At 47.3% G+C, this 23,801-nt stretch overlaps 1 protein-coding gene across 1 annotated transcript in view; it reads left to right on the forward strand.

Annotated features, from left to right (window-relative positions):
• NFASC (neurofascin) overlaps positions 1–23,801 on the forward strand; it is a 190,426-nt gene that overhangs the window by 91,224 nt on the left and 75,401 nt on the right. The window contains exon 2 of the mRNA XM_061159899.1: positions 5,078–5,186. The gene's annotated coding sequence lies outside the window, so the exon portion shown is untranslated. The remainder of the gene's footprint in view (positions 1–5,077; positions 5,187–23,801) is intronic.

Below are 23,801 nucleotides of genomic sequence, written 5' to 3' on the forward strand. Positions count from 1 at the left end.
TCCTGTACATGTTTTATTCATTTTATACTTATGTATTGAATTTTTGAGGGATTGTAAAGGGGTACTGCAATTTTTTCCATGTGTTCATTGCTTACACACAGAAATAGAAATGATTTTGGGGTGTTTAATCTGATATCCTGAGACCTTGATGACTCTAGTTCTAAGAGGATCTTTTTGTAGTTTCCTTGGGATTTTCTACATAGACCATCATGTTATCAGCACGTAGAAACAGTTTTATTTCTTCCATTCTGACTTGTATGCCATTTATTTCCTTTTCTTGCCTTATTCCAGTAGCTAAAACTTCTAGCACTGTGTTGAAGATATTGCTGCAAATGGATTTATTTCACTCTTTTTAATGGCTTGGTAATATTCCACTGTATATATGTACCACATCTTCTTATCCATTCCTCTAAAAGTATGTCACATTCTTAAGTAGATTCAACATCATAAATATGTCATTTCTAAGTTAATTTACAATATTAATACAATTTAAAAATACCATCTGATTTAAAAAAAAAAAAAGCTAGAGAACCTGGTTTTGTAGTTCATGTGGAAAAAAACAAGCAAGAATAAACAGGAAAATTCTTAAAAACCAAATTTAATCAATTACAGTAATTAAAAGTGTATGGTACCTGCATATGAAGAAATAAATAGATGAGTGAAAGAGAAAATCCAGAAATAGACCCAAATGCATAAGGGGATTTAATATATGATAAAGATGGTATTTCCAACCAAAGGGTAAAATGTGAATTCTTCAATAAATGAAGTTGGGAAATCCAGCTGATATATTTATAAACCTATAGTCCTCCCTCCTATGATTTCAAAATAATTTCCAGATGAATAGAAGATTGAAACAAAAATATTAAACTATAGAAATGCTAAGGAAGATATGGGAATCTTAAAAATATTCTTGAAAATAGAGACCTAAGTATGACAAAAAGCAGTGATAAGAGATCTATTTAACTATGAAAAAACTTTTTTTGTCATGGCAAAAATATCATAAATAATGTTAGGGTAAAAATATTGACATGAACAGTATAGCTCCTCTTCTAAAGAGGTAATTTTCCTAAAGTGTTCCTTTGTATAGATGCAGACATTCTCAACAAAATTCCAGCAAACAGAATCCAAGAACACACTTAAAGGATCATACACGTTGATCAAGTGGAATTTATCCCAGGGATGCAAGGATTTTTCAACATCCACAAATCAATCAGTGTAATACACCATACCAACAAACTGAAAGATAAAAACCATATAATCATCTCAGTAGATGCAGAGAAAGCTTTTGGCAAAATCAACACCCATTTTGATAAAATCTTTCCAGAAAGTAGGCATAGAAGAAACCTCAGTTCAGTTCAGTTCATTTGCTCAGTCGTGTCCGACTCTTTGCGACCCCATGGACTGTAGCATGCCAGGCCTTCCTGTCCATTGCCAACTCCTGGAGTTTACCCAAACTCATGCCCATCGAGACGGTGATGCTATCCAACCATCTCATCCTCTGTCATCCCCTTCTCCTCCTGCCTTCAATCTTTCCCAGCATGAGGGTCTTTTCCATTGAGTCAGCTCTTCCCATCAGGTGGCCAAAGTATTGGAGTTTCAGCTTCAGCATCAGTCCTTCTAATGAACACTCAGGCCTGATCTCCTTTAGGATGCACTGGTTGGATCTCCTTGCAGTCCAAGGGACTCTCAAGAGTCTTCTCCAATACCACAGTTCAAAAACATCAGTTCTTTGGCACTCAGCTTTCTTTATGGTCCAACTCTCACATCCATACATGACTACTGGAAGAACCATAGCCTTGACTAGATCGACCTACCTGAACATAATAAAGGTATGACAAACCCACAGCAAACATTATTCTCAATGATGAAAAACTGAAAGCATTTCCTCTAAGATCAAGAACAAGATAAGGGTGCCTACTCTTTCCAATATTACTCAATATAGTTTTGAAAGTCCTAGCCATAGCAATCAGAGAAGCAAAATATGAAATTAAAAGAATCCAGATCAGAAAAGAAGAAGTAAAACTCACTGTTTGTAGATGACATAACACTATACATAGAAAACCCTAAAGATTCTGCCAGAAAATTACTAGAGCTAATCAATGAATATAGTAAAGTCACAAGATATAAAATTAATGCACAGAAATCCCTTGCATTCCTATACACTAACAATGAAAAATCAAAAAGAGAATTAAGGAAACAATCCCATTCACCATTGCAACAAAAAGAATAAAATACCTAGGAATAAAGCTACCTGAATAGACAAAAGATCTATATGCAAAAAACTATAAGACACTGATGAAAGAAATCCAAGATGGCACAAACAGATGGAGAGATATTCCATATTCTTGGATTGGAAGAATCAATATTGTGAAAATGACTGTACTACCCAAAGCAATCACACAGATTCAGTGCAATCCCTATCAAACTACCAATATTTTTCACAGAACTAGAACAAAAAATTTCACAATTTGTATGGAAACACAGAAGGCCCCGAATAGCCAAAGCAGTCCTGAGAAAGAAGAATGGAGCTGGAGGAATCACCTTCCTGACTTCAGATTATACTACAAAGCTACAGTCATCAAGACAGTGTGGTGCTCGCACAGAAACAGAAATATAGACCAATGCAACAAGACAGAGAGCCCAGAGATAAACCCACACACATCTGGGCACCTTCTTTTTTACAAAGGAGACAAGAATATACTATGGAGAAAGGACAGCCTCTTCTGTAAGTGGTACTAGGAAAACTGGACACTTACATGCAAAAGAATGAAACTAGAACACTTCCTAACACCATACACAAAAATAAACTCAAAATTGATTAAAGACTTAAACGTAAGGCCAGAAACTATAAAACTGTCAGAGGAAAACATAGGTAGTACACTCTGACATAAATCACAGCAAGGTCCTCTTTGACCCACTTGTTAGAGTAATGGAAATAAAAATAAAAATTTAAAAAATGGGACCTAACTAAAATTAAAAGCTTTTGCACAGCAAAGGAAACAATAAATAAGATTAAAAGACAACCCTCAGAATGGCAAATGAAACTGACAAAGGATTAATCTCCAGAATATATAGGCAATTCATACAGTTCAATATTAGAAAAACAAACAACCCAGTCAAAAAATGGGCAGAAAACCTAAACAGACATTTCTCCAAAGAAGACATACAGATGGCCAATAAACACATGAAAAGATGCTGAACATCACTAATTATTAGAGAAATGCAAATCAAAACTACAATGAGGTATCACCTCACACCGTTCAGAATGGCCATCATCAAAAAATCTACAATCAATCAATGCTGGAGAGGATGTGGAGAAAAGGGAACCCTCCTACACTGTTGGTGGGAATGTAAACTGATACAGCTTTTACAGAGAACAGTATGGAGATTTCTTAAAAAAAAAAAAAAAACTAGGAATAAATCTACCATATGACCCAGTAACCCCACTACTGGGTCTATACCCTGGGAGAACCATAAATTGAAAAAGACATGTACCCCAGTGTTCATAGCAGCACTATTTACAATAGCCAGGACATGGAAGCAACCTAGATGTCCATTGACAGATGAATGGATAAAGATGTGGTATATTTATACAATGGAATATTAACCATAAAAAGGAATGAATTTGAGTTAGTTCTAGTGAGGTGGACAGAGTGAAGTAAGTCAGAAAGAGAAAAGCAAATATCATATAAACACATATATGAAATCTAGAAAGATTGTGTTGATTAACCTATTTTCAGGGAAGGAATGGAGATGCAGATATAGAGAATGGACTTGTGGACACGGTGGGAGCAGAAGAGAAGGGGACGATGGAGAAAGTAGTGTCAGCATATATACACTATCAGGTGTTCAGCGGACAGCTGGTGAGAAGATGCTGTGTAGCAGACGGAGCCCGCCTGGGTTCTGTGATGACCTGGGGGGATGGGATGGGGAGGGGAGGGAGGTATGGGTTAGATGTGTAATTACGGCTGATTCACGTTGCTGTTTGGCAGAAACCAACACAACATTGTAAAAGTTAAAAAACAAATATACGTAAACTGGCTGAGTATACATACTGGCTGAAGATATTATAGTAATTTAACATATTAATATGGTGTTAAATAACCATTAATATGGTAAGTATAAGAAAGAAATCTTTAATTTTTAGAATATCTTTCTTTACAAGTAAACTCCATATAATTTTGAATTTAAAAAATCTATGTTCTATGAAAAAAAGTGTAAAGAGTTCCTTCAAACTGACAAGAATAAACCAACTAGATATTGCCACATTCCCCTCCACACAGGTGGATGTTACCATTTCCTACAGACACATTTTAATGTTAAAGCAAATGATTGAGATATGTTATCTGTACTGAGAAAGGCTAAGTGATTGCCCCAAAGGATCAGACCTGGGACCTGAACATTTGAAATGCCGACTAATGGTCTGGTGATCTGATGCACTGCCCTGTACCTTCTCCCCATTTTACAGATGAGGAAAATGAGTTACATGTAGGGAAGTGTTGTTCAGTCACTCAGTCGTGTCCGACTCTCTGCGACTCCACCCTAAATAATAAAAAAAGCTAGGACCTAATACCCATGTCCCCTAACACCAAAATTAGGTCTCCTTTTAATGTGCAACTTATTTATTATGAATTTGGTTTGATTATCTGTAGATGGGAAAGAAAAACATAATACTTCTCTTAAGTAAGAAAATTAATGAGATAATTATTGGGTAAATTCTCCCTTGGGTGTAGGAAAAATTCTTTGAGATATGGCTTCCCTCCTTTAGGTGACTAGGGATTCCGCAGTTTGATTATGATGTCAGGTCAACAATAATGATATTATGGAGAGAGAGGGAGACGACTTTCCTTGCCCAAAGTCCAGCACGCTTAGGCACCTTGCAGAATCTCTCCCATTTCTTGCAGAGTGCTTTGAATTTCTGTGAACAAAGATGCTCTTATGCTATGTAAAACTGTGCAAACGGGTGTAGACAAAGATGTAATTTCCCAGTGAATGAACAAGCCACAAAGCACAAAGCCTTTTCTTTTTCTTTCCTCGAGTGACCCTGGGGTTCTTCTTTGTGCTTGCTTTGTGACAGGTTGATTGACTTCTGTGCAGTTTGGGACGCTGGAGTTTTCCTTGCCTCTGCAGCCGGGCAGGGAGCCCCCTCTGGCGTTACAGGAAGGAGGCTGAATGAGGCAGAGACGGTGAGTGCAGCCTGCTGGTGAGTGCAGGGTAGGGGGAGTTTTGTGCCTCCTGCCCCTTCTCTTTGATGAGAGAAGTTTCTGGACCTGGGATCTTCTGAGGGACAGCTCCATCCTTCTCCCTGCAGTGGACTACAGAGCCAGACTGCAAGGCTGTCCTTGGCCGGGAGGCTGGCTTTGGGAAAGCACTTGTTCCTTTTTCTCCAGCAGATGCAGGGAGCCGGCACTAGCCCTGCATATTGTCCCGACTGTTCACCTCATTTGAAAAATGGAAACAGCTGTGTTTGTGACCCACACCCCCCCTTAGCGTGGCCTCTGCAACCCGGGGGCCCCCTGAATGACAGCGCCAGCATATGGGGGGCCTTGTGAGAACCCCTTCTCTGGGCGGGCAGGGGGCCCTGGCGGATGGACAGCTGTCCAGGGCGCGGTTCGTGGCTGAAGCCACACCCTGTGTCCAGGGTCTGTACTGTTACATTCTGGGAGAAAATTTCCTGCTGCTCCCGTTTCGGTCTCAGGCAGGAATGTCAGGGGAAGACATGCAAGAATTAAGGGCTACAGTTTTAACCAAGGAGTAATTGGCACTGAACCACGAACGAGCAGCCTGGAGGCTTCTGGGCTGAGGGAGTCTGACCTGGAAGCCTGAACAGAGAAGCGTTTCCCTGTTCTTGAGTGTGGGTGTCTCTGCCTCATTGCTCCAGTTCCCTTTTCAGATGTCTTCTTTCCTCCCAGAAAGAGTTGGGGATTTGGGCTGAGAGGATGCAGGCAGGGAGGGAGCTGAAAGTTATTAACGGGATATGCTGATAACATGGATTTGGGCTCTGGACAAAATCCAGCTCTCCTTGCTTTGTGACTATAGGAAAGTTTCAAACCACTCTAGGTGTATACATGGGGGTAATAAGGAATATCTTGTGGTCAAGATGAAACATATAAAGGAACCCTACACCATGCCTGGCATATAGTAGGCTTATAGTGGGTATTCAGTATGAAAGTTATTATTTGTCATAGCAACAGTGGCTCGGATATACCTGTTTTATGAAGGGAGTTTCTGTTGGGGTTCTTCTAGATCTGCAACTTGCCTTAGAACAGTGTCAGGTTTTGGGGACCACCTGGGAAATCCATCTGACCATAGGACTTTTTCACCTGATCATTGTTCCTAAAGACTGAACTTGAACATACTGGCAGTAGCAGGGACACAAGGCTTTTTTTGCTTTGTATTTGGAGGACTCTGGTTGCAAAAATAATGCATAGGTTATTACAGTGGGCATGTAAATATCTGCGGCACAGCATAGGAACAGACCCCAGGTGTGTGCCAGAATCAGGAGCTTGCCCAGCTTTGGGTTGCTGTGCCCGCTCTCTTGGCACTTGCACCCTTCCTACTTTCTATCTCTGTGCTCCCTCCAAACGCCCCTCTGCCCTCCTCCCTGGGCACACACGCTCAGGGTTGTCCAGCCACACTCAAGTTGTCCACTCAGGGGCTCCACCCGGGAGCCTCCGCTTCTCTGACGAGAGCAGTGTCCCTGCCCAGCAGCCCATCTGACGGGCAGTCGGAGTCCTACCCTGCCGCAGCCTGCCTGATGCAGGACAAACCTGTTCTAGTTCGCACCTCTGGACACTTCCAGTCTCATCTGCAAGCCTAATATTGGTTCAGAGCTTTTATTTTTATAGTGCATTTGTTTAGATTAGTTGTGGTCAAAGGATCAGAGGACTTTCAGGTTGACTGGGAAACTTAAAAAAAGAAGAAAACAAGAGTACACACATATGGCTACTGAGGGCCCAGGAAGTTCTGAGAGGAGGAGGCCCGAGCAGGCTCTTTAGAGGGTGGTAACAGTCAGCCTTGCCTGAATCAGCCCTGGAGGGCTCCCCGGCCGCCCGCGCTCGGCGTGTTCCCTGTAATCCTCCGCAAGGCAACTGTGTGAAACCAGGCGCATTGTTACCACGTTTTACCGGTGTCTGGACCGCAGGTGAAGGAGCGTGTTCAGCGCTCACGGCTGAGAAGGCGCCCACGCGGGTGTAACCGCGGTGGTCCTGCAGCGCTGGGACCACACGGCTGGCCATTTGACTTCGGGGCTGCGGAGCATTCTCAGGGTGGGCTGGGCTGCACAGATGATCTGGGCAGGACTCCAGCCAGGTTCCAGGTAGAAATCTGATTTTGTGTCTCCGTTTGGGTGGCCTCAGATGATCATGTCCCCTGTCTGTCTGTCTGTCCTCCTCCCCTCTGGCTCTTCTCTTGTTCCGGGCCATAGCCGTCTCCGCCAGCATGAGCACCTGCCCGCGCTCAGACTAACCTCTCCCTCCCTCGGTGCCTCAGCTCCTGGGCCTGCCAGGTGCTCGGAGCGGACACCTGCCCTGTGACACAGGCAGAGGACCCACCAGCCTCCCCAGGGCTTCCGTTTCCCAGATGGCATCATTTGGTTAATTGCATTCACACCCCTCAGCCTCTCTGCCAGGTGCTGAGCCTTCTCCCTCCAGAAACACTGCAGCGGGCCTCCCTGGCCACGGGGGGCTCAGGACCACCGCTGGGAGATGATTGGGGGCGGGCCGTGGGGCTTCACTGGGAACTCTCCCCACCAGGACCAACTCCAGGCCCCTGAGACAGCACCCATGCTTCCCACCCTCTCCTGGGTGCTGAGGTGTGCATGGCTGAGCGTGGAGCCACCAGTGACCGCAGGGAGAGCTGGTCCCCTCGGTGGCGCATGCTGTCTGCCTCATCTCTGTGGAGGCGATGCACTCACTTCTACCCCACCTCCGCCCTGCTGAACCCTCCACCGCTGGAGCAGCCGGTGTCTTTGGTGTCGGTATCATAGCCAGCACTCAGCCGCAGACCCCTAGACAAACGGCGATCTTATAACGCAGGGAACGGCATCCCGTCTGTCCCACACCCCCTCCTCCAGGCTCCTGTATTTTCACATCTCCAGCCTGCAGAAGCCTGCCAGGACGGCAGTTGGACCCAGACCAGTGTCTGTGTTGGATGTAAATGCAGAGGGCTGGAGGGAGGGGAGGGAACAGATGCCGCTCCCTCCTGCTGTCTCGGTCCTTTCCTCTCTGCGCCTCCCTGTCATGTCAGACAGGAACCTTCAAAATGCAGCCAGCGATGTGCTACCCTTGGAATATCAGCAGCCAGACCAATATTGACAGCAGGATGGAATCCTCAGAACGGACCTGGCTCCTTTCAGGTCGACTCCCACCTGGCGTGGTTATGTCGTGGGTTGTGGGGCCGCTGGTGGAAGAGGCTTGGTGAGCAGGGGCGGAATTGGCGTGGAGGGTGTGATCTCCAGGAGTTCCTAGTGCTTTGGCTCAGGACGCAGGGTTGAGGCAGGAGAGAGGGGAGCGAAGGGCTGCTTTGGCTGCTCTGGAATCTCGAAGGAGCCACCCTTTTGTCTGGTCCACAGTAGACAGCCCTTGTGCAGATAACCGTATGATCAGAGAGTAATGACTCCTTGGCCACAGAGCTAGTGTATGGTTATTAGCAGAGGCATTGTGTATTTTGTAGATCTATAAGACACATCTAGGTTCAAAAGTCCAGCTTGTCCAAAGCCATGTAGCAAAGCATTGTACCATCTGTCACTTGTGGGGAACAAGAAGTAACCAGTAGTTTTTGAAAGTCAAGTTTGGGCCCAGCCTTGTGTTAGATGCTATCATAGTGGTGGTTTAGTTGCCAAGTCGTGTCTGACTCTTGCCACCGCATGAACTGTCCATGCTCCTCTGTCCGTGGGATTCTCCAGGCAAGAATACTGGAGTGGGTTGCCATTTCCTTCTCCAGGGGATCTTCCCGATCTGGGGATCAAACCTGGGTCTCGACCTGCATTGCAGGCTGATTCTTTACTCACTGAGCTACAAGGGAAGCCCGTTAGATGCTATACATATGCATTAGCCCTTAAAATGAATTAAATCAACTCATTTAATTAGTAATCACAATACTATTGTAATAAATGTATTATCCCATTCAAAGACAAGAAAGCTAAGGCTGTGACAGAGAGAGAGAGTAAACGAATTGCTGAGCCGTGAGGTGAGAGCGGACCTCAGGTATGTGGCTCCCGAGCCTGCGTCCCCTTCCTGCGCCAGGGGGATTACAGTACATCCCTTCCTCTTGATGTTGTGGCTCAGAATCCCTGTCTGGCGTGTTTCCCTGGGGCTGCGTGTTCCTGGTCGGTCCCGTTCTGCTTTCATCTGGCGCTCATTTCTGTGGAGAGCGCAGGGAGGAAGGAGAAGACACCGCCCTCGGCCCCAGGAAGCTCACAGTCAGTAAGGGGCTGGAGGTCCTTCCTCCTCCCCACCCCAAGCTTCTTCAGTAGCCTTCCTTCTCCCCTGCCCCCACCCTTTTCGTTCCTGCTTGAGCTCATCCATGGTTTTCAAATGGCTTTAGAACCCCGGTCTGTTGAAACTGGGCCTGGAATCCCACAAAGAGAGGGTGGAGTAAGCAGCTTAACGTGAGTGACGTTGTGAGCAGATGGGCCCAGATGGTAGCTCCTCAGATGGACAGGGGCCTGGCTCCAAACAGACAGCCCACTCAGGGAGCCTGGGAATGCCGCGGTCAGTGACTGGCACGAGGACGTGGGGGTCTGGAAGGAAGCTGGCTTGGGCACAGCCGTCACCCTCAGGGGAGCTGCCGAGACGGAGCCTGAGGTCTCGGGTTTTGCTTTCTGCGGCTCTGTTCGCGCAGCGGGTCGCAGTTTGCTGTGGATATAGGGAATATGCAGACTGCGACTTGTTCTGCGTGGCATCCAAGGAGTTAGCCCAAAGTCTTTTTAAAAAAATCAGTATTCGATATATTGATCCCGAAACCTAGTTTTCTCTTAAACCTTTCAACTGATAAATTTCACAATTCTTTTTATAAATCTCGTAAATTTTAATAATCATCTGTTTGATTCCATTATAAACTTAAGTTCCTTTGAACATTTGAAGCTACGTTTATAAATTTAATCATTTATTTTCCTTTTTTGAAGTATCACAGTTTTCTAACAAAGCCTTCCAAGTTCTTATGTAATTAATCCTTGTTTCTCATTGATGTTTTAAACAATAGTTTCATTGAGATAGAATTCATGTACCATACAGTTCTCCTGTATAAAATATACAACTTGCATATCAACTATACTTCAAAAAAATAAGTTAAAAATATATTATGCACTGATTTTTAATATATTCACAGAGTTGGGCACTAATCACCATAGTTAATTTTAGAACATTTTCATTGCCTTCTCCTTTCACCAAAAAAACCCCATACCCATTAGCAGTCCCTCCTCTTCCCCCTGACTGTGGTCTTTCTCTCAGGGAGTAAGAGTTAGTCACTCAGTTGTGTCCAACTCTTTGCAACTCCATGGACTGTAGTCCACCAGGTTCCTCTGTCCATGGAGTTCTCCAGACAAGAATGCTGGTTTGGTAGCCATTCTCTTCTCCAGGGCATCTTCCTGACCCAGGGGTCGAACCTGGGTCTCCTGCATTGCAGGCAGATTCTTTACTCTCTGAGCCACCAGGGAAGGTCAGTCTTCCTCTAGCCCTCGATAGTCGTTAATCTATTTCCTACTTCTGTAGATTTGCCTGTTTCAGACATTTCATATTAATGGAATGGTGCAATACGTGGTCATTTGTGTCTGGCTTCTTTTACTTAGCATGATGTTTTCAAGGTTCATCCACATTGTAGCACGTCTCTCTACATCACTGCTTCTTATGGTTAAATCATATTCCATTATATATATAGATATACCACATTTTATTTATCCATCCTCAGTTGATAGACTGTTTGGGTTGTTTCCACTTTTTGCCTGTGATCAACTATGCTGCGGTGAACATTTATGTACACGTTAGTTCTCATATGGGCATGCATTTTTAGTTCTTTGCTGTGTACCCAGGAGTGGTTTGCTGGGTCATACAGTAGTTTTCTGTTTCATGTTTTGAGGAACCCTAGGTCTTCTCATACTAAATCCAAGCCCCCTTTCAGGCCTTCTATCTCCAGTCTCTCTCTTTCCATCTACCCAGGGCCCTCCTCACCCTCCCCAAATCTTGGGCTACACGCTTGCACGCATGGGATCGTGTCCACAGGTTATGACTACTTTCCTCTCTCTCCTTTGCTAACAGGCCGTCAGCTAGCAGGGGAGCCAGCTCTGCTATCCTGCTGTCTTCTCCCCCACGTGGAGGGGGTGGGGAGCTTCACAAGCCCTCTCTCCTCTCCCTCCAGCTGTGAAGAAGATGTGTGTCTAATTGCTGTGAAACTTTCTCCCTGAGGGTAGAAAACAGGGAGATGAATGCAGAGCTGGCTCTTGAGTTGTGGAGAAGTGGGGGCTCTTCTCCTTCCTGGAGGTGGCAGAATTTCTGACCCCACTGAGGGAAGGTTGTTTCCTGTGTCTTTTTAGCTGATGTCTCCAAGCTGAACTCTGTCTGCATACCCTACTTGAAACTTCTGTTTCCTTTACAGTCTGTTTTCCCTGCTAGTCTTTGTAAGGAGCCTGGTCAGAGCTCAGTTAACGCTGAGCAGTGGCAGTGAGTGGAGCCAGAATAATGGAAAAGATATCCACAAACCGTATTGAAGGCAGCCCCTGTGCAGCGTCTGATCAGCTAACAGGCAGCGGCACTGACTACATTTGAGAATCTTTTCCATCCCATGTGTGTTTCCTCGTCCTGCATCTTGGGGGATGAGCAAGTAAGCAATAATAACAATGTGGAGAAACTGCACAGCCCCAGAGGGCCTCAGAAAGCTGCAGCACCGGTGCGGTCCCTGCCAGTGTGTCCAGCAACTACTGGCTTGTGCGGTGGGCTGTCCAGGGTTGGGCTGTGGACCTGGTCACGTATATACTGCGGGCTGCTTCTCTGTACCAGGCTGACACATACATCAGGTCCCAGTTGGCATGGGGTCAAAGAGACAGGATAAGGCAGCCTCCCCACTTTCTCTATATATTGGGCTATATGTACAGGGGTGTTCATTGAAGCATTGTGGTGATGGGGGAAAAGTAAATAAAAATAACCTAAGAAACCAGTATACAGGACAGGAAGCGACAGTTAGAACTGGACATGGAACAACAGACTGGTTCCAAATAGGAAAAGGAGTACGTCAAGGCTGTATATTGTCACCCTGCTTATTTAACTTATATGCAGAGTACATCATGAGAAACGCTGGGCTGGAAGAAGCACAAGCTGGAATCAGGAATGCCGGGAGAAATATCAATAACCTCAGATAGGCAGATGACACCACCCTTATAGCAGAAAGTGAAGAGGAACTAAAAAGCATCTTGATGAAAGTGAAAGAGGAGAGTGAAAAAGTTGGCTTAAAGCTCAACATTCAGAAAACTAAGATCATGGTATCTGGTCCCATGACTTCATGGCAAATAGATGGGGAAACAATGGAAATAGTGTCAGAGTGTATTTTTGGGGGCTCCAAAATCACTGCAGATGGTGATTGCAGCCATGAAATTAAAAGACGCTTACTCCTTAGAAGGAAAGTTATGACCAACCTAGATAGCATATTAAAAAGCAGAGACATTACTCTGCCAACAAAGGTCCATCTAGTCAAGGCTATGGTTTTTCCAATGGTCATGTATGGATGTGAGAGTTGGACTGTGAAGAAAGCTGAGCGCCAAGAAACTGATGCTTTTGAACTGTGGTGTTGGAGAAGACTCCTGAGAGTCCCTTGGACTGCAAGGAGATCCAACCAATCCATCCTAAAGGAGATCAGTCCTGGTGTTCATTGGAAGGACTGGTGATGAAGCTGGAACTCTAATACTTTGGCCACCTCATGCAAAGAGTTGACTCATTAGAAAAGACCCTGATTTTGGGAGGGATTGGGGGCGGGAGGAGAAGGGGACGATAGAGGATGAGATGGCTGGATGGCATCACCGACTCGATGGGCATGAGTTTGAGTAAACTCTGGGAGTTGGTGATGGACAGGGAGGCCTGGCGTGCTGCAATTCATGGGATCGCAAAGAGTCAGAGACAACTGCGCGACTGAACTGAACTGAACTGAAAGATCCCGTATGAGCAGAAGGTTAAAAGATTTCTGGTGGACGCACGCAAGCCAGCCGTGCAGGGCCATGCAGCAGGTCACCCTGTCCAAGCTCTGCTGACTTAGTGTCCCAGCCGGCTCTGCCCCCGGCAGAGAGGGGGGCACCTCCTGCCCAGAAGGGGGACACGTTCGTGGTGGGCGCAGCCTGCACGTGCGGCCGGGCCGCCTGTTGGCTTGTGAGCACCAAGGCGCCTGCCCATGCTCTGTGCCCGACAGCCTGGAGGGAGCATGAGAACTTCAGTGGAAAGTCATGGTGGGCACCTCAAGGGAAAGGTCTCTTCCCTCTTTCTCCTTTCCTGCCCCCTCCTTCCCTCGTTCCCAAGTTAATAAATAGCCAAGCGGTTCAGGTTTCAACCAATAGATTAGTTCTGGGTGTTGGGCAGGAAACAGTTGTTTTCAGCCAAATCCTTACTCCTAAACCCAGGTGTCCCCCTCCGCTGCCTCCCCTGGTGGGAATCGGGGTCACCTGATACTGTTGTTCCCCATCCCCCACTCCTGCTGAGACCCCGTGACCTCAGGCAGGGCGAGGTGGGGCCAGACCTGCCGGTGCCCCTGCCACCAAGGGAGCCCTCTGAGTGGTTGAACACAGCCCCTCTCTCCTCCCGGATCCTCCCTCTGACAATGCCAGGGAGCCAAGCATGCAACGCAGCCACCCAGCAGATGGAGACCACCCTCCTCCAGCCCTGAGAAGGGAGGAGGGGGAAGGGGGCTTGCAGCCACATACAGGGTGTCCTTAGCTGTTGGAAAATCCTAGAGGACAACTGGTTGGACCCCACGCAGGGAGGAAGCGGGTCTCCTCTCCTGGGCAGGGGAGAGGCAGATGAAGAAGCAGGCTGGTGAGTGCTCTCTTAGGCTGTCAAGTCCGGGGGCCCAGGAGGGTTCACGTGGTTAGAACCCCGAAAGGGAGAGGGGCAAGGATTGCATGGGCAGTGAAACTTTGTGAAGATGCTGAGGTTGTGGCCGTCTTGTTGGGTGTGAAGAGATGTGAAGCATCTAGCTTCACTGGGGAAACTTGGGAGGAAGGCATGGAGCTCCTCCTGCCGCTTCCCATCGGTCTCGTCTTCCCCTCTGTCTTCCTCCTCCCTGCTTGGTGCTCTCTTTGGGAGAGGCTGGGAATCACCAGTACGGGGCATTTGAGTTTCCTAGGAAACCCGTCCGGCCTTCAGATGCCTGTGAGTGGAGGGAGCACGCGGGCTGAGGTCACCATCTGTTGCCTGGTTCCTCCCTTGGCGTGAGAGATGGAAGGGAGCTGTGGACCCGTGGAAGGAGGGGAGCAGGGAGGAGGGTCCTCCCGGTGCCCAGGGCGACCCTCTGCAGAAGGTGACCTCAGGATCAGGGTAGCTGAGCTGAAACCCTTGGGATGAGGGTGCAGGGAGGCTGGGAACAGGAGAGATGGCCATTCTGGGGTCAGTGCCTGCAGCCCCCGAATCCCTAGTTCTGAGAGTCTGTCTGCAGGATGGAGGGAGGAAACAGGGAGGTCCTGACTGAGATCAGACAGAATGGGTGGATTTCAGGGAGAAGGGATGAGTGTGTCTGCTGAGCAGGGACAAGGTCTGTCTACTTCATGGGATGCTTAATAGATGTTATTAGGTTATTGCTATTATTTTTATTACTCAAGTGTATGCTGTAACAACAGTTGTATTATATATGATTTAATCAAGAATTTCTAATACACTAATTCTTGATGGATGCAATAAGAGGAAGTATCTGATAAGATGGCTGTTCACTCACTCCACGAATATTTATTGTACTGGTTTGCTGCTGAGGGAGACAAAACTCAGGAAGTTCAGAGTCTGATGCAGGAGATGGATGTAGGAACAACTAGTCTCGCCAGCAGGAGGATATGTATGACCCCTGGAACAGAGCGTGCTGGGGGTACCGGGAAATCGCAGCCCACTTTCAGTGGGAAGGTAGGGTCTGCGCTGCAGGGGGGTTGCCACTGAGGGCCTTGGCGAGGAGGGGCGTTTGCACTTAGAGAGGTAAGGGGGGAGCACTTCAGCCTTCACAGAGATGGCCAGAGGTCCAGAAACTACCTGGCTGGTCTGGGGGGCAGGGGGTGCGAGGCCCAGGCTGGCCCTGCGGGAGAAGCGGCCTCCTGGGGTGGGAGCCAGGTCGTAGGGCTTGAGTGGTGCGCAGAGAGAGGAGCTTTTGTCTCTTAAGTCAGCTCCTCGGCTTTTTTTTCTGCCAAAACAAACATGATAGAGGACACATACCAGCTCTTTCTCTATTCTTGAAGCAAAAAAAAAAGGAAAGGGAGTGAAAATGTGATTATTACAAGTTATATATATTCTATATTTATATAACCTGAGCCACTTGTATTTATATTTATGTATACATCATTTGCAACTGTTCCTGGTTGGTACTGGAAACAAACGACAAGAAATTCCTTATGTCCTAGTCCTGAGTCCCCCTAAGAGGGCCTGCCTGCCTGTCTTCAGGGAGCCCGTGGCCTGGCCTGGGATACTCCTGAGTTCTTTTCAGACCCCACACACATGGCCCTTCCCCACTCCTTGTTTTGATGGGCTTCTATTTGCTCTTTTGTTTCAGCTCCTTTCTCTGATTTCTGGACAGGTTGCTTCCAGGCAGCCTCAGTAATAAACCCTGCTGCGTGTTTGTTTTTTTAATCTGATGCAGGATGGCTGAGTTTTGCGTTGGCTCGGTTGGGCTTTTATTATCTCTCTGTTCCCCCCACAATACCCTGTGGCAGTGATGTGTGAGTGTATTCCTTAGTTGGTTCTTGTAGTACTATTCTAGTCATTTCATTAATTTATTCTAAGAGCTAGCTGCTGGCACGTGGCCCTGTAGCATAATCTGTTGCTGTGCATTTCTGCAGGCAGTAATTCAGAAAAGCCTCAGACTACCTGCAGAGGTGTTTTGTTCACAGCCCTGGGCATTTCGAACCGGATATATTTGGTTCCGAGCTCATGATCTCCCTAGCCCTAGTCACTTCCAGACTTTTCCCCTTTCTTAATTCTTGATGCCAGTTATGAGTGTCATCCCATCCGGTCTTCCAGCCTAGAAACCTTGATGCCATCCTCCTCCTCACCATCCACTACCAGTCTGTCATCAGCTCCTACCCCTGTTGATTCTAACCCAGAGAACTTCCTCCAGTCTCTGGGAGGCCTCAGAGGCCATCAAGCCATTCATCTGTCACTAGCACAGTCTCTTTCACACCTGCCCCGGGGCAACTATGGAGCCTGGAAGCTAGGACGAGGCGAGAGGAGCGATGGGGAGAGGAGAAATGGTTGAGCAACCTCACCCCGGGCGTGTCCCCAGAGCCTGAGGATGCGGTGGGGCAGAGAGTGCGCTGCGGCTGAGCCCCACACCACCCCCCAGATGGGTGGAGCGACGGGCGGGTAGATCATAGGCCCTCTCCTGGGTTCAGACTCACACGATAAAGGTCTGTGCCGTGGAGTCACGTGAACGTTGAAACAGCTTCCGTTTGCACCGTGCTTCATGTTCCGATGCATTATTCATGTGATTCTCACAGCCGCCATCTGCAGCAGACAAAGCAGGAATACTTATTTCCATTTATGAGATTTTAAAAAAGCTTTGGAAAACAAGTAGTTTACAAAAGATAAGTGGCAGGACTGAGACCTTTACTTGGATCTTCCTTTCCATAAATATTTCCTGCCAGGGACCCTGCCAGGCACTGGGGACTCAAAAATGAGCGGGGCATGGTCTGAAACTCAAGAATTCCACAAAGATGGGAGAAAGCTTAAGCCAGTGGTGAGCAACCGACAGCCCCTGGGCCAATCCCAGTCCACTGCCTGTTTTGTAAATAAAGTTTCGTTAGAACGTAGCCACACCCATCCACTCACTTCTTGTCTATGGTGGTCCTCGCTTTGTAATGGTAAAGTTCAGCACTTGTGACAGAAACTGTCTTATGAAACCTAAAATACTTATTATCTAGACTTCTACAGAAAAGGCCTCCAACCCTTAGTTTAATCATACAGTTTTGCCCGTGTGCTAAGTGCCCAGAGACGTGATTTAAGCTATGGTGGAGATGAGAGGGACTCCCAGCTCTGCTGCGGGTAGGGGGCACGGAAGGGCACAAGGAATTCTTTACTGTGCAGAAGATGTCTGAGCAGTGAAGTCTTGAAGACTGAGTGGGAATTAATCACACGACAAGGAGGGAAGGCCTTTACAGGCACAGGGGCTGGCATTGATAAAGTATGGAGGTTGAATACAGTGTGACATACTTGATCTCTGGGTCAGGAAGATCCCCTGGAGAAGGGAATGGCTACCCACTCCAGTATTCTTGCATGGAGAATTCATGGACAGAGGAACCTGGTGGTCTACAGTCCATGGGGCTACAAAAGAGTCAGACACAACTGAGCAACTAACGCACAAGGAAGCGTTTAGGGTTTGGGTGGGCTTGGAGGGGACTCCAGAAACCTGATCTCAAACAGCCTTGTATGTTATGTCCAGTAGTTTGGATTTGATCTTACATAGAGCGATGGGGAGAAATGGGAAGGTTTTCAGCAGAGCGGTGACATGATCAGGTGGGGATTTAGAAAAATCACTGTAATAGCAACATGGAAAATGGATTGGAAGGAGACCAGATGGGAGCTTATTGCAATGAGACATGATGTTTATCAGAGGTAAGCAACTGGGAATGTGCTGAAGGGAGGGGGAATGAGAAACACCCGGAGGGAGACAGTCCAGGGGCCTTGGTGCCTGGATGTGAGGTGTGAGAAGAAGCGGGAGGTAAGTGATTCCAAGTGTCTGGCCTCGTGACTTAGGTCACCAGCAAACACAGAAGAGAGATGGAAGGTCAGGGGCCCAGTGAAGACACTGGGGACGTCAGGCAGAAGAAGAGGATCCAGCAGTGTGATCAGTGCTGCCATGGAGGCTGGAAGGGCCGGAAAGAAAACGGGCCCCCAGAGTGGGGTTTCAGAGGCTGACGAGGAGGAAAGGATGTTCTGAAGGACGCAGGACGGGTGGGGTGATTAACACTTGTTACTGCCTCCAAGAGGCCTGGCAAGATAAAGACTGAAAACCCTGAATCTGGCCATCTGGAGGCCAGTGCGGGTCCAGACAGGAGAGGTTCTGGGTATGGTTGGAGGAGTAATGAATGGGAACAAAATCAGCAAACATAGAAGGCATTGACCTCTACTGGGGGAAAAAAAACAAACTTTCCTGAGAAGAAAGAAAAAATTAGATACCTATAGGGAGCTATGGAATACAGAGAATGATCTTTTGGTTTCATTATGAGAGAACTTGAAGATGTTTCTCTGCTGAGGCAGAGAGCCAGTTAAGAAGAGTTTGGAAACCTTCAAGAGAGCAGAGAGTTGGTGGTCAGGGACCCGGCAGAGGGATGGGGCCGGGTCCAGGCTGAGGCAGGCAGGAAGAGGGGGATATGCTTCTTTAATACAGAGAGTGAAGATCTTGGGAAGCGTGTGGGTTCAGCGGATATTCCAGGCGCATTTCTGATTCTGATAGCACTCTCAGTTGCAAGTGATAGAAAACAACTGCAGCTGGCTTAAAAATTCAGAAGAATTTTTAATATAAACACACATGTAATTTAAAGTCCCCAAGTCGGGCTTTCTTCAGGAAACGCTCCCTCAGTGACTGAGACAGTGACGCAAAGGGTCGGGTCTCACTGTGTCTTCTCTGCTTTCTGCAGTGTTGGAGTGTCTCCACGGTGCGCTCGGAGACCCCCACCGCCCGTCCCTGAAGCTCCACCCTCTCCCGTTTGGGGCGCCCTCACTGCATTCGTTCAAGAGAGGGGAAAACTTGTCTTTCCCAGAGTTTTTAGCAGAAGTCTCCATGAAGCCCAGTGCCTCTGGCTATCCAGGTGTCCATTCCTAAACCAGCCAGAGGGGTGAGAGTTAGAAAGCGCTATTTTTTTATGCTAATCACAGCCCAACCCTAGAATTGCGTAGGATCACTTTAGGGACAAATTCGCTGAAGAAAAATGTCTGTACTACTCTGGACTGAATTGTGCCCCTCTTAAAATTCATATGTTGAAGGTCAACCCACATGTAACTGTATTTGGAGATTGGGTCTGTAAAGAAGCAATTGAATGATGTCAATAGGGTGGGCTCTCATCCAGTAGGACTGGTGTCCTTATAAGAAGAGGAGGAAGCACCAGGGGTGTGTTTGCACAGAGGAAAGGCCATGTGAGGACACTGCAGGAAGGCAGGCATTTGCAAGCTAAGGAGAGAGCCCTCACAAGAAACCAGCCCTGCTGACACCCTGATCTTGGACTGCCAGCCTCCAGAACTCTGAGCCAGTGAGTTTCCGGTCTGTGGTACTTTGTAATGGCAGTGCTAGCTAATGAATACAGATACCGTGGATGGGAGGGGGAGAGCACGGGTGCTGGATAAACATTCAGTAAACGTCCACGAGGTTCTCTGTGTGCTTGACATTGTGTGGGTTGAATAAGACACTGTCCCCCATCCTCAAGGAACTCATTGCCTAGTTGGAAGACCACATTCTACTGCAGGACCTAGAACTCATTACATCGGGTATATCCCAGCATTCTCTGAGAGCACAGAAGGTGAGGACCGGATCCAGGCTTGGTGGTCCGGGGAAACCAAGGGAGGCTTCCCAAAGGTGGTGTCACCTGACCTGCCTGAAAGATAACAGACAGTTGGGTGAAAGAACAGAAAAGGCAGACTAGGAAAAGAGAGTGATTTGTGTAAAGCTGGTGTGAAAATAAATGCCAGCCAAGTGAGCACAAGCAGCGGCTCTTTATTCAGAGTGAACTACAGCAGGGGAGTTGGCCACCATCACTTGCCTTGGCAGAGACTTAAAGGCAGAGAGGGGAGAGGACAAGCTTTTAGAGAAAGAAAGGGAAGGCTCTGGGTGTGCGCTGACAGGAGCACCTGGAAGCGGACTGCGTAGAAGCAGCCATCCTAAGTGATTGGTCTGGGAAACGTACTTGTCTTTCCCTGGTTGATCTTGAGTTGGAGATACTGGTAAAAAAGAAAAAATCAGAAAGCCTGTAGTCAGCGAATGAGGACAGTTCAGGGAATTAGAAGTAATTCAGTGTAACTGGGGTGAGTGGAGGGGCTGGGGATGAGGCTGGGCAGGTAGGCAAGGGCCTGATCGGGGAAGGCTCCCAGAGCCCACCTTGAGATGTAATGGTCTGGGCTGGGCTGGGGATGGACACGGGTTGTCCGAGGGTGTTGGGATCTTGCAGCCCTCTAGAGAAGCCACCACAGGCCTCGATGCAGAAGCCCTGGCCCCAGAAAGCCAGATGGTTTCTGGTCCAGTGCTGCAGCCCCAGCCTGATGTGCTGTTCCTCACACCTGCGTTTCGCTGTGACACCCACGTGTGCTTGCCACCAGGCACAGGGTTTCAGCATTTGGGAAGTTAGACTTGTCTTCAGCAGCACAGGGGTTTTCAGTTCACTGTTTTACTAAGCCAGAATCCTTTTCTCAAATAAACCTTGTGTGCAAAAGCCCAAGGTACGATAAGGACTGTAAAGTCGCTAGCCACTCCCCCCCACCCCGTGGAGAAGGCCCGAGGCACTTCCAGAGAACCCACCCTGCTCCTCTGGACCCAACACAAAAACCTAGCACTAGGAGACTCTTGAGAACTCTTTCAGTTCCACCTTCACCACTTGGGATACTTTGTGTGAAACCCCAGGATGGCCATGAGGCTGGTTGCATTGGGTGGTTTCGCTGAATGGTGTCGTTTCTGGGTTTGGAAGCCGAGGAGCTGGCCTCGCCCCAGAGCCCACAGTACTTTCCGCACGGCCTCCTTGCTTCCACTTTCTTCCATCTACGTTCTGTCTTCCACACAGAAGCCAGAGTAGTTTTTACAAGCAAATCTCATTGGGTCAGTCCACCACTTAGAACCCTGCAATAGCTTCCTTAGATGCTTGGAACATAATTTAGCTCCTTCCTTTGGCCTTCAGCCCTCTGGGAGTATATCTCGTCTCCATCTCTGATTCTTGACTTGTTCTGTTCTTCCGCACTTGCCCTCCAGACTCCAGCTAGACTGGTTTCTTTCACTTTCTTGCGTGTCCCCGTCTGCTTCTTGCCACAGGGCCTTTGCACAGACACTTCTCCCTGCCTGGAATGTTTTTATGACCCATCTTTACAATATTGACTCCTCCTTGCTGTTTAGATCTTGGTCAAATGATACCTTTTCACAGAGGCCTTCCTTGGCTGTTCACTTCCTTTTATCACATCACCCTACTGTGGTTTCCTCTTTTTTTTTTTTTTTAAATAGAGCACTTTTAAATTCACAGCAAAATAGCAGAAGGTACAGAGATTTCCCTTTTGCCTCCTGCCTCTACACATGCACAGTCACCCCTGTCATCATCATTCCCACCAAAGCAGCACATTCATTACAGTTGATGAGGCTACGCTGACATATCATTATCACCCAAAGTTCATAGTTTACAGTGGGATTCGCTCCTTGTGGTGTGCATTCTATGGATTTTGAGAAATTATGATGAAACTATTAGAGTGTCGTAAGAGTAGTTTCATTGCCCTAAAAATCCTCCGTGCTCCACCTGTTTATCACTGCTCCTCTCCACATCTTTTTATTGTCTGAACTTTTTATTGTCTCCACAGTTTCACCTTTTCCAGAATGTCCTGTAGTTAACTATGGAATCATACAGTATATAGCTTTTTCAGATTGGCTTCTTTCATTTACTAATATGCCTTTGTTTCCTCCATGTCTTTTCCTGTCTTAATAGCTCATTTCTTTTTTAGTGTTAAAATATATTCCGTTTGTCTGGATGGACTACAGTTGATTTACCCACTTACCTACTGAAAGATAGTTTGGTTGCTTCCAGTTTTGGCAATTATGGAAAAGGCAGCTGTAAACATCGTCTGCAGGTCAGACTGTGTTTTCTTCTTTGCGCTTACCGGTACCTCACTTTGTTGTTACTGACGTTCCATGTTTATTTCCTGACTTCCCCATTGGAACGCTGAAAGCTCTGTGACAGTAGAGCTGGTCCCCTGTCCCCGTGTCCGTCTCTTGTCCCTGTTCGTTCTCTGAACCCAGGTCTGGTGAGGGATCGAATGACTGGCTGACTGCTGCCCAGAAGTCCATGGCGGATTCTGCTGCCGGGGGTGTGGAGCTGCCAAGTGGGCTGTGTCTCAGCGCAGCCTGTCTTTTCTCCCCATCACTTCAGATGTGTTGTGACCACCAGTACAGCCTGCTCAGAATGGGGCTGTGAGAATGTGCGGTGCTCCCGACTGCAGCAGCTTGCAGTCCTCTCATCCATCTGCCGGGGACAGCTTGTGGAATCAACACCAGGGGCCCCCCAGTCTGGGGAAGGAAAGCAAACCAGGACCCACAAAAAAGGAAAAACAGAAAAGCAGAAAGTGACTGTGGCTGAATAAGTAGCATTGCTCCTTGGGGTTGTTGCTGGTCGTGTCCTGGAGGTAGTTCAAAGCCTGCTGGGTAGCAGCAGCTAACATTTCTTGAGCTTTTGCCCCAAGCTTTAAGTGCTTTGTATAGGATTTGGGTATGAAGTCACAATTGCAGCCCTGTAAAATAGGTGCTCCTATTATCTGCAGTTTTCAGATCAGAAATGCCAAGACCTGAAGGTTCAGTACTTGCCCCGATCCCCACCTTGTAAGCAGGGAGCAGCTTCAAACCCAGGTGGTCTTTCTGCATGGCCACTGCTCTTGAACTTGGCCAGAAGTGGCTGTCATTTCCAGGTGTCCCCACCAGTGGCTGATCATCACTCAACTCACATGTACTTCCCTAGGCCCTGTCTTAGATATTTTGAATTCGTATCTCCCACAAGGCTTGCAGATATAAAGGCCTTACCTTCAGGAAGGTTGCCCAAGTATTTGAAGCATCCTCATGTAAGATGACAATGGTTCTAAAGGCCTTCACATTGGAAAAGGCTTTTCTCCTCTGCAGGCTTGATTTGGTCCATGCCTAGAAGTTTGAGGGTGCAGGGGTTTGTGTGTTTACAGTGGTGCCCAGGTGATCCTGATGAGTGTCCACATGCCTTCCCACGGGGGCAGGAACACACCTGACCAAATGCCATTGCATTCTTTATGAAAAACAGTGTCACATGCAGAACACTTCATGTTTGGGTGACTCTATTCTCTTTTTTTCTTCTCTTTCATTTATTTACTTTTCACACAGTGGGTTTGGAGGTGGGGATCTCAGATATACAAGACTTGAATTAATCATAGTCCCTAGTTCATAGTATACCTCAATTCATACAAGATTTCTCTTTTGGTTTTATTTATTGTTGTTCTTTTCCTTACTCTCTCCCCCTGCAGTAGACCTCCCTTTAATGTATTTTATATTCGTATAGTTCACCTCTTACCTATTTAATTCAATATAAAAGGATTGTTCAAATGTATGATAGTGGTAGCTTGTGTGGGTGGTGTTTCATTTTCATGGATAGTTTTGTATGATGGCTATATTTATTAGATTATTCTTCTCTGCATCTCAGAGAAGCAGCTGCCTCTCTGGAATTTCTTCTCATTTGATCCTTTTTTTGCCCCCATGAAGCTAACCAGAAAAATTCCACACCCTCCTCCACCTTTCCAAGACAGTCATCACCACCCCCTTCTGCAGCCTTCATCTGCCCTTTCAAGGATATGTGGCTTTCCTTATTCCTCCACGGGATGCTCCGTAGTTAGTGGCATTCCCCTTGAAGGGCCCTGACAGTTCCGCCCGTGAGCCCCGCCCCG

Source organism: Dama dama, chromosome 14 (assembly GCF_033118175.1).
Source record: "Dama dama isolate Ldn47 chromosome 14, ASM3311817v1, whole genome shotgun sequence".
Classification (NCBI taxonomy): domain Eukaryota; kingdom Metazoa; phylum Chordata; class Mammalia; order Artiodactyla; family Cervidae; genus Dama; species Dama dama.